Source organism: Periplaneta americana, chromosome 6 (assembly GCF_040183065.1).
Source record: "Periplaneta americana isolate PAMFEO1 chromosome 6, P.americana_PAMFEO1_priV1, whole genome shotgun sequence".
Taxonomy (NCBI): Eukaryota; Metazoa; Arthropoda; class Insecta; order Blattodea; family Blattidae; genus Periplaneta; species Periplaneta americana.
Genome location: NC_091122.1, coordinates 177,235,977 through 177,248,782, shown reverse-complemented (window position 1 = coordinate 177,248,782; position 12,806 = coordinate 177,235,977). Strand labels below are relative to the sequence as shown.

At 31.0% G+C, this 12,806-nt stretch overlaps 1 non-coding gene across 1 annotated transcript; it reads right to left on the bottom strand.

Annotated features, from left to right (window-relative positions):
* Positions 1-12,359: 12,359 nt before the first annotated feature.
* TRNAQ-UUG (transfer RNA glutamine (anticodon UUG)) lies at positions 12,360-12,432 on the bottom strand. The gene has a single exon. It is a non-coding gene; the product is annotated as a tRNA-Gln (tRNA).
* Between the last annotated feature and the right edge of the window lie 374 nt (positions 12,433-12,806).

Genomic DNA, 12,806 nt, shown 5'->3' with positions numbered 1-12,806 from the left:
GCAACTGCCGAGGTTATATCAGCGTCGCCGGTGTGCCGGACTTTTGTCCCGCAGGAGTTCTTTTACATGCCAATAAATCTACTGACATGAGCCTGTCGCATTTAAGCACACTTAAATGCCATCGGCCTGAGCCGGGGTCGAATCCGCAACCTCGAGCACAAATGCATATATATCTTTAATAGCATATTTAAGTGAATATGCATCTTTAATGGCATATTTAAGTGAATATGGATCTTTAATGACATATTTAAGTGCATAAGTATTTTAATGGCATATTTAAGTGAATGTACATCTTTAGTGTCATATTTTAGTGTATATTCTTCTTTACTGGCATATTTAAATGCATATTTCTCTTTAATGACATATTTAAGAGTAGTGTGCTTTTATCTTTAATGGCATATTTAAGTGTATATTTTTCTTTAGCATCATATTTAAGTATATATTATTCTTTAGTGGCATATTTAAGTGCATATTTATTTTTAAAGCACATTTAAATGCATATTCATATTTAGTATATATTTAAGTTCATATTTCTCTTTAATGACATATTTAAGTATACATTTTTTGTGGCATATTTCTCTTTAATGACATATTTAAGTATAAATTTTTCTTTAGTGGCATTCTTAAGTGCATAGTTCTTTTTTATGGCACATTTAAGTCCAGGTTGCTCTTTAGTGGTATATTTAAGTGCAGATTTCTCTTCAATGGCATATTTTACTACATAATTCTTTAGTGGCATATTTAATGCATGTATCTTTTTAATGATTTACTTGAGTATACATTTCTCTTTAGTCGAATATTTAAGTGCTTATTTCTCTTTACCGGTACATTTAAGTGCATATTTATCTTCAGTGGCATATTTAAGTGTATATTTCTTTTTTATGGCATATTTAATTTATATCTTTAATGGCATATTTAACGCATATTTCTTTCTAATGACTTATTTGAGTTTACATTTTTCTTTAGTGGCATATTTAAGTGCTTATTTCTTTTTAACGGCATATTTAAGTTATATCTTTAATGGCATATTTAACGCATATTTCTTTCTAATGACTTATTTGAGTTTACATTTTTCTTTAGTGGCACATTTAAGTGCTTATTTCTTTTTAACGGCATATTTAAGTTATATCTTTAATGGCATATTTAACGCATATTTCTTTCTAATGACTTATTTGAGTTTACATTTTTCTTTAGTGGCATATTTAAGTGCTTATTTCTTTTTAACGGCATATTTAAGTTATATCTTTAATGGCATATTTAACGCATATTTCTTTCTAATGACTTATTTGAGTTTACATTTTTCTTTAGTGGCATATTTAAGTGCTTATTTCTTTTTAACGGCATATTTAAGTTATATCTTTAATGGCATATTTAACGCCTATTTCCTTCTAATGACTTATTTAAGTTTACATTTTTCTTTAGTGGCATATTTAAGTGCATATTTCTTTTTAACGGCATATTTAGGTTATATCTTTAATGGCATATTTAACGCATATTTCTTTCTAATGACTTATTTGAGTTTACATTTTTCTTTAGTGGCATATTTAAGTGCATATTTCTTTTTAACGGCACATTTACGTTATATCTTTAATGGCATATTTAACGCATATTTCTTTCTAATGACTTATTTCAGTTTACATTTTTCTTTAGTGGCATATTTAAGTGCATATTTCTCTTTAACGGCACATTTAAGTGCATATTTATCTTCAGTGGCATATTTAAGTACATATTTCTCTTTAATGGCATAATTAAGTGTATCTTTAATGACATATTTAAGTAAATATTTATTTTTAGTGGCATATTTAAATGCATATTTTCTTTTAGTAGCACATGTGAGTACATATTTCTTCGAATTTAACTGCATTTTTTGCATTTTTTTACTGTATTTGGTGCATAAAAATCCAATGTCTACTTATAAACAAAGGTGATAGGTTCGTAGTTCGGTTAGTTTATTGTCTTTATTTTATATCATAAGTTGCTACCTTATAACAGAGATAATAGTTTTTATCCATGACCATAACGAAAAACATGCCTTTACTAAATACTTTTGCGTTTGTAAAGTAGGCTTTTATTCAACATTACTTTATTCCACTAGTGAGATAAAGACTTTACCTCACAGTTTGAACTTTAACTCACAGTTCATTAGTATTTTCCTAGTACCCGGGCACGCATGTATACTTTTCCATTCAACTATTACTCAAGAAGTTAATATATTAGTTACTAGATGTCACTACCTCTACTTCTTTATTACCATTTCTTAAATATACATACACTCAATCTCCTTCTCTTTTCTCTATCTACTACATCGTAATTTGTGCATTGCATCCATATCTAATGTGTATTTTTTTTTAAACGTGTAATAATTTACCTTTTGGGAGGCGATGAGACTTGAACCTGCGAAGTTGGGTTTATAGGATTTTATAACATTTTATAAAAACACGCGTTAATCAACTGAGCTAAATAGACACGATGATTAATTAAGTTTTAATATTTCTCTTAAGTTTACAGAAGTAAAATGTGAAATTATTTTAATCACATTAGTCCCGTGAACAGTTCTAAATAATCCCTGAAACTTCAAAAAGATGAAAATACACGTTTAAAATGAAAAAATATACATTAAAACTATATAATTAATTATAATTTGTTATTTATCCAACGCCTTAGATACCATTCTTTACTAATCATGGCCTCCTACATCATGACCTACCTAGTACACGTATCGATTCTAAAATCCATGCCATGATATGTGATTATATGAAGACTTATTTTCAACATACTTTCTTTTATAAAACAGAATTTTTCGTTATGGTCATGGATAAAATTACGTATGGTACTTGTGAGCGTGATCTTTATTGCGCTCGTGTAATTTAAGCACTCGGCTGACGCCTCGTGCTTAAATCTTTCCACTCGTGCAATAAAGATGCACTTACCTCACAAGTACCATAAATAACTATTATTTTTCGCCTGATCTTGTGTGGTATAAAAATAATGTCATATGACCAAATGCAATCATTGGTAGTTATAAATTGCAAATCCTTCAACCAACGCTCCTATAGGAATTGTATGACGTTGACAAACATTTGCATACGACCTCAACATGCTTTTTTATACCGTTTCTAAGAAACGGCATTAGGAAATAAATTATGACCTTTCTTACGGATGTTAAAACGATGTAGCAATACATATTCACAGATCCTCATGCACGCAACAATTAAGTTCCACGTTCGATGTTGCGTGAAGGCCACGGGCGCGGGTTCGACTTCCTTCAACAGAAATTAAAATCGCAGGCCATACGGAACCCTGCCGCAGGAAAAAATTGACTGCTAATCTCCCTCTGAACCGCTCTCCCCCCTGTACGACAGACCTAGAGTAAAGGCTGGTTCACAATAAACCGGAAACGAGAATCGGAACGAAAACGGTAAAATTGTTAAAATGTACACATATAAATGCGAGCATTCACAATTAACGAAAAGCTTGCCGGAGCCCGAGATCGGGAACGGAGAGTTGGCCAAGTTTCCTATCACAGTCCACTAGATTCATTCTATTGCCATCTAAAAGCTATTTTGTCGTCGTATATTTTGTAGCAAGAAGATCGTGACATAACCTATGCATTATTTTGTTCTGTGTTGTGCATCATGGAGCAAGTTTTATTTGATGAGATTCTAATATTGAAATCCTCGCATTTACGATAAGCGGTGCGCCTCGTATAAAGATGGGAAAATGAAGGAGAATACGTGGCTTTCAATAGCTGCGTCTATTAACACCGATCCTAAGTGAATCATATTTTATTACTGTATTGGTTGTATTACACACTACATATTCACGCTTCAATTCAATAACTACTGTTGTGTTCATTTTTGTTCTATTACAAATGTTTCTTCTCTAATTATTTTACGTTATGGTAGACTTAAAATAGGTTGTGATAATAAAGATGCATGGGCATATTTATAGTACCGTACCTAATGAAATGTTTCAGTTGAATACATGTCGATATGCATAGTCGTCTAAGTTCTCGGTTTATTATGAATCAAACATTTTCATATTCTCGTCCTCTGCTTCTCGTTTTCATTCTGGTTCTCGTTCCCGGTTTATTGTGAACCAGCCTTAAGACTTTATCCTTCCACGAACTCGGGTCTCTGCTAGCCAAGATCCCAGGAACACTGTTTCTCATAAAATGGAACATTTATCTGTGTGCTAGTAGAGAAAAAAATATTGTAACAAAATGACATTGTCTCTAATGTTTGTTGTGTCGATGTATTCTTTAGTGCAAGAACTTCATTTATGCATTCATGACCCACGTCATGCTTCTACTAAAACACTGATCAAATGGAATGCGCACCCATACTTATTATGTCGGCGGATTTATCCTCTCTTGCTTTTATATTTTAAGAAGTTGCGTGCATCATCTTGCGACTTCTAAATGGGGCAGTAGAGCAAATGGACAGCTTCAAATACTTGGAGTGTACTCATGAGCTGCTGCCAAGAATTCAAAAGGAGAATAGCAATGGCAAAGGAAGCTTTTAATAGGAAATGGAGCATCTTCTGCGGGTCTTTGGAAAAAAGAACTAAGGAAAAGACAGTGAAGTGCTTTGTGTGGAGTGTGGCATTGTATGGGGCAGAAACATGGATATTACTACGTAGTGAAGAGAAGCGAATAGAAGCATTTGAAATGTGAATATGGAGAGGAATAGAACGTGTGAAATGGACAGACAGAATGAGACATGAAGCTGTGTTGGAAAGAGTGGGTGAAGAAAGAATGATACTGAAACTGATCAGGAAGAGGAAAAAGAATTGGTTGGGACTGGCTGAAAAGAAACTGTCTACTGAAGAATGTATTGGAGGGAATGGTGGACGGAAGAAGAGTTCGGGGCAGAAGAAAATATCAGATGATAGACGACATTAAGATATATGGATCATATGCGGAGACTAAGAGAAGACAGAACATAGGAAAGATTGGAGAAAGCTGGGTTTGCAGTGAAAGATCTACCCTTGGGCAGAACACTAAGAATGAATGAATGAATGAATGTGCATCACACCATTTCCTTAAAGAAACCCCCAGACACCCGGAATGTTTCTTTATGTAGACAATTCCAACAATAATAAGGACACATTAATTAATAACGTATTTTTTATTTAATTTATTTATATTTCGTGTTCAATTTTGAATGGAAGCTTTCACCATTATTGTTTTTACGTTGACGTCATAGGTTTGTTTGCCGAGCCTAACCAAAGTCGAACGATTTTACTAATTTAATAAAATTCGTGATACTTTCGCATATCTGAGTTTAGAAATCAGCATTTTAATTTGCTAGATTATGTCCGTTTTAAGAAAATGTGTTAATTTTCACGTGAACAAGAAAATGTTAATTTTATCTCTTAAAATTTCTGAGAAGATTTCGTCGAGGAAGTTGCTGGAATCGAGGCCAATTGGCTAGAAATTCATTTACGCAGTGATCTACATCATACGGATATTGCTTACTTACAACTTACAAATGACTTTTAAGGAACCCGAAGGTTCATTACCGCCCTCATATACTCATATAAGCCCGCCATCCTGAGCAAGATTAATCCAGTCTCTATCATCATATCTCACCTCCCTTAAATCCATTTTAATATTATCCTCCCATCTACGTCTCGGCCTCCCCAAAGGTCTTTTCCCTCCGGTCTCCCAACTAACACTCTATATTCATTTCTGGATTCTCCCATACGTGCTACATGCCCTGCCCATTTCAAACATCTGGATTTAATGTTCCTAATTATGTCAGGTGAAGAATAAAATGCGTGCAGTTCTGCGTTGTGTAACTTTCTCCATTCTCCTGTAACTTTATCCTTCTTAGCCCCAAATATTTTCCTAAGAACCTTATTCTCAAACACCCTGAACCTCTGTTCCTCTCTCAAAGTAGAGTCCAATTTTCATACCGATATTGCTGTCCAACTAAAACTTTTGTAAGAAATTAAGTTCAAGAATAAATTTTAATGCTCTGTTGTAACATTCATTTAGCTCTTTAAAATGTTAAAAAAAAGTATTGGTTGGAATAAAAACACGGATAACATTTATTTCTTGTTTTTAATAAACAGCTACATTCAGACGTTTGAGATGGTCAGGGCATCTAGCACGTATGGGCAAATCCAGAAATGCATATAGTGTGCTAGGTGGGAGGCCGGAAGAAAAAATCTTTGGGGAGGCCGAGACAAGGATGGGAGGATAATATTAAAATGGATTTTATGGAGGTGGGATATAATGGTAGAGACTGGATTAATATTGCTCAGGATAGGGGCCGATGGCGGGCTTATGTGAGGGCGGCAATGAACCTACGGGTTCTCTAAAAGCCGTAAGTAAGTATACAACAGACACACAGATAGCCATTCCTACAGTCAGTGGCGTGTAGCTGCATCTCTGAAATGTTGGCATACATTGCAAGAATAAGATGGCATTAATTGAGTCAAGTGTACCAAAAACCCGCCTATTTTTTTTTGCCCCTACTACAGAACTTCATATATAAATTGTAAACTTGCAAGCACCGAATCACTTGTTAGACCTGTATTGAGAAAATAAAACCAGTTCTCAACTGTTTAATATTTTTATTTTTAAACTTGTACTGGCTTCACTTTCATTCCTTAATTTGTTCGATACTTCACTATAAGACAATGTTGCAAATATTTTTAACAACTGATACTTAGAGCAAGTTGTATGTTCACTTTGTAACATTAAGAAGTCGATTTTTTCCACACTTGACCTAGACGTCCTTGGCACCAACAGGTTTAATGTACTATGCATACGTATATTCTTGATGTTCATTTTTCGCGACTTAAGTGACTGTTGCCACATTGTTTATCCTTAGGACTAGGAATTTCATGCCCAAAAAACCTACTAAATATGCATGCAAGTATGCCTTTAAAAGTCTTAAAATATGCCAATACATTTCTTGATATATCACTAATAAATAAGTAATAATAATAATAATAATAATAACAATGAAATAACATTGTAGATTAAACTAGATGAGATTAAACTTACATTCATTGTTGAAAGCGGCACAATACTGTGCCGTGAGATTAGCTAGATATGCAGTGGAACTTTTAATACTTTTCTGGTAAAAATAATGAAAATAATTTCACTCAATATCAGTTTTCAAAAATAAAATATGGTGCTTTTATTTTTAAAAAATCCAAACTATGCATTTTTATGCAGCATAAAATCAGCTTTAATGAGATTAAACGAGAAAATATGCCGCAATAATATAAATATACTGAAATATTATGCATTTTTTAAAAACGCCAAAATATGCCACAATAATATAAATATACTGAAATATTATGCATTTTAAAAAAGGTCAAAATATGCCACAATAATATAAATATACTGAAATATTATGCATTTTTAAAAAACGCCAAAATATGCCACAATAATATAAATATACTGAAATATTATGCATTTTAAAAAAGGTCAAAATATGCCACAATAATATAAATATACTGAAATATTATGCATTTTTAAAATGGCCAAAACATGCCACAATTTTATATATATATATATATATACTGACATATTATGCATTTTTAAAAAGGCCAAAACATGTCACAATAATATAAATATACTGACATATTATGCATTTTTAAAAAGGCCAAAAACGCCACAATAATATAAATATAGTGAAATATTATGCATTTTTAAAAAACGCCAAAATATGCCACAATAATATAAATATACTGAAATATTATGCATTTTAAAAAAGGTCAAAATATGCCACAATAATATAAATATACTGAAATATTATGCATTTTTAAAATGGCCAAAACATGCCACAATTTCATATATATATATATATATATATATATATATATATATATATATATATATACTGACATATTATGCATTTTTAAAAAGGCCAAAACATGTCACAATAATATAAATATACTGAAATATTATGCATTTATAAAAAGGCCAAAATATGCCACAATTATATATATATATACACACACTGAAATATTATGATTTTTAAAAAGGCCAAAACATGCCACAATTATATATATACTGAAATATTATGCATTTTTAAAAAAGGCCAAAATATGCGACAATAATATATACTGATATATTATGCATTTTTTATAAAAGGCCAAAATATGCCACAATAATATAAATATACTGAAATATTATGCATTTTAAAAAAGGTCAAAATATGCCACAATAATATAAATATACTGAAATATTATGCATTTTTAAAATGGCCAAAACATGCCACAATTTTATATATACATATATATATATATATATATATATATATATATATATATATATATATATATATATATATATACTGACATATTATGCATTTTTAAAAAGGCCAAAACATGTCACAATAATATAAATATACTGAAATATTATGCATTTATAAAAAGGCCAAAATATGCCACAATTATATATATATATACACACACTGAAATATTATGATTTTTAAAAAGGCCAAAACATGCCACAATTATATATATACTGAAATATTATGCATTTTTAAAAAAGGCCAAAATATGCGACAATAATATATACTGATATATTATGCATTTTTTATAAAAGGCCAAAATATGCCACAATAATATAAATATACTGAAATATTATGCATTTTAAAAAAGGTCAAAATATGCCACAATAATATAAATATACTGAAATATTATGCATTTTTAAAAAGGCCAAAACATGCCACAATTATATATATATATATATATATATATATATATATATATATACTGACATATTATGAATTTTTAAAAAGGCCAAAACATGTCACAATAATATAAATATACTGAAATATTATGCATTTATAAAAAGGCCAAAATATGCCACAATTATATATATATATATATATATATACACACTGAAATATTATGCATTTTTAAAAGGGCCAAAACATGCCACAATTATATATATACTGAAATATTATGCATTTTTAAAAAAGGCCAAAATATGCGACAATAATATATACTGATATATTATGCATTTTTTATAAAAGTCCAAAATATGTGACAGTAATATATACTGATATATTATGCATTTTTTATAAAAGGCCAAAATATGCCACAATAATATACATATACTAAAATATTATGCATTTTAAAAAGGCCAAAATATGCCACAATTATATGTATACTGAAATACTGTGCATTTCTAAAAAGGCCAAAATATGCCACAATAACATAAATATACTGAAATATTATGCATTTTTAAAAAGGCCAAAACATGCCACAATTATATATATATATATATATATATATATATATATATATATATATATATATGTATGTATGTACATATCTATACCGAAATATTATGCATTTTTAAAAAAGGCCACAATATGTGACAATAATATATATACCGATATATTATGCATTTTTTATAAAAGGCCAAAATATGCCACAATAATATAAATATACTGAAATATTATGGCATTTTAAAAAAAGGCCAAAATATGTCACAATAATATATACATATATATACAGGGTGTTTAAAAAATACGGGGCATAATTTCAGGTATGTATTTCCCACATGTAGACAATCAAAATAGTTGATTACAACATGTGTCCGGAAATGCTTCATTTCCGAGTTATGGCCTTCACAACATTGAAATTCACCGGAACGTTTTTCTTTCCGCAGGTCGTTGTCATTACAGAATATGTTCAAAATGTCCACCTCCTGCTTGAATACAGACCTCACATCGATGTCTCATTGACCTGCGAACACGATCCCAAACTCCAGGAGTATTGCGTATGTCCTCAGAACATGCCACAATTCGATTCCGAAGGGATTCCAAATCAGGCACCGGAGACGAATAAACCAATGATTTCAAATGGCCCCACAAGTAGAAATCGAGAGGGTTCAGATCAGGTGAGCGTGGAGGCCAAGTAATTGGGCCACCTCTACCTATCCATCGATCAGGAAACCTTCGATCCATGTACCGGCGAGCCGTACGACTGAAGTGTGCAGAAGCGCCATCATGCAAGAAGTGAATGTGTTGACGATTGATCAGTGGAGTGTCTTCTAAAACATGAGGTATGGTTCCGGTGAATTTCAATGTTGTGAAGGCCATAACTCGGAAATAAAGCATTTCCGGACACATGTTGTAATGAACTATTTTGATTGTCTACATGTGGGAAATACATACCTGAAATTATGCCCTGTATTTTTTAAACACTCTGTATACATCTGTGTGTGTGAGTATATATACTGAAATATTATGCAGTTTTAAAAAAGGCCAAAATATGTCACAATAATATAAATATACTGAAATATTATGCATTTTTTTTAAAAAGACCAAAATATGCCACAATAATATAAATATACTGAAATATTATGCATTTTTAAAAAAGGCCAAAATATGCCACAGTAACATAAATATACTGAAATATTATGCATTTTTAAAAAAGGCCAAAATATGCCACAGTAACATAAATATACTGAAATATTATGCATTTTTAAAATAGGCAAAATATGCCACAATAATATAAATATACTGAAACATTATGCAATTTTAAAAAAGGCCAAAATATGCCACAGTAACATAGATATACTGAAATATTATGCATTTTTAAAGAAGGCCAAAATATGCCACAGTAACATAAATATACTGAAATATTATGCATTTTTAAAATAGGCAAAATATGCCACAATAACATAAATATACTGAAATATTATGCGTTTTTAAAAAAAGGCCAAAATATGCCACAATAATATAAATATACTAAAATATGCATTTTTAAATAAGGCCAAAATATGCCACAATAATATAAATATACTGAAATATTACGCATTTTTTAAAAAGGCCAAAATATGCCACAATAATATCAATATACTGAAATATTATGCATTTTTAAAAAAAGGCCAAAATATGCCACAATAATATAAATATACTGAAATATTATGCATTTTTAAAAAGGCCAAAATATGTCACAATAATATAAAAATTACTAAAATATTATGCATTTTTAAAAAAGGCCAAAATATGCCACAGTAACATAAATATTCTGAAATATTATGCATTTTTAAAATAGGCAAAATATGCCACAATAATATAAAAATTACTGAAATATTATGCATTTTTAAAAAAGGCCAAAATATGCCACAGTATCATAAATATACTGAAATATTATGCTTTTTTAAAATAGGCAAAATATGGCACAATAATATAAACATATTGAAATATTATGCACTTTTAAAAAAGGGCCAAAATATGCCACAATAATATAAACATACTAAAATATGTATTTTTAAAAAAGGCCAAAATATGCCACAATAATATAAATATACTGACATATTATGCATCTTTTAAAAAAGGCCAAAATATGCCACAATAATATAAATATATTGAAATATTATGCATTTTTTAAAAAAGGCCAAAATATGCCACAATAATATAAATATACTGAAATATTATGCATTTTTTAAAAAAGGCCAAAATATGCCACAATAATATAAATATACTGAAATATCCCTTTTTAAAAAGGCCAAAATATGCCACAATAATATAAATATACTGATATATTATGCATTTTTAAAAATGGCCAAAATATGCAAATATATGCAACATAAAATTTGGTTTGTTAAGATTAAATTCGTGAAGATAATTAATCAGAAATTAATTACAGCCAATGGAAAAATATATGCAAATGCATGAACGTCCCGGCCCTATTTACTGTATCTTACAAAAATTAGCTTGTATAATTTTTATATTCAAATAGTCGCGATCCAGTTGGGACGGTTCTCTTGTCAGTCAGCACTTTGTAGGCTGCTGGGACGGTTCTCTTGTCAGTCAGCACTTTGTAGGCTATGTTGGGAACGTGAGACACGAGTAACAAGTTTTCTGATCAACAGTCGTAATTATCCGGAATCTATTTTAACTCTTGCATGAGCGCAGTTGCTAGGATACGTGTCACTGATGGTCAACTTCAGAGAGTTAAGAAATAATGGGCGCCAGATAATAGCAAGTGGCCCTATTAGACAAAAAAAATAGAAATAGAAAACGTCTGTACCTTCATGCTAACTAAAAAATTACCTGGAATTTTCCATTAACCTTCTGGAATAAGTTACTGTGACCATGCAACTTTATGGTTTAATTGTCTCTATGAATGTCAGAAAAACTAACAAGAAAAATAGCCATGAGAAACGCGTAGTACCTAGTTAAGGAATTATTACGTCACGACTTAAGAGTAAGCGTGGTTGTGTTATTCATGCAAAACAGGTCCTCTCTTTCTCTTGTAAGTAACAAGCAAGTCTAAACAATTCCTGCGGGATAGAATTTCGGTACACCGGCAATGCTGACACAACCTCGGAAGTTACGAGAGTCAATTAATATCAGAGGGGAAAAAAATCGTTTCGACGACGGGGATCGAACCCGGGTCCTTGATTCAAGGTACAAAGCGCTCTTACCATTGAGCTACGCCGAAGTCCAATCCACAGCGCCGTATCGAACTCCCCTCCTCCGGTGTTTTTTCCCTTTGTGGCCTGACTCCAAGTTGGGAATGTATGTTGACATTTTATATTAAGTCAACTGCCATTATACAAGGAGAGCACTCAGTTGAATGACTTGGTGGCCAGGATTCCACAGTAACTAATGGCTTGTGCAGCAAATGCTGCAGCAAATGCTAAATAAAAATTTTTCAGATTTATTTTCAATGAAGAATACTTGATATTTTGATAGTTATTTGCTTTCTAATAATGAAACATACTCCCTCTGAATGGAGTTTTTAGGCCAAATACTTCTTCTTCAACCTATCCACTTTCAGTTTTTGAGTTTCAACGCGAAAACGCAAGTAACAAT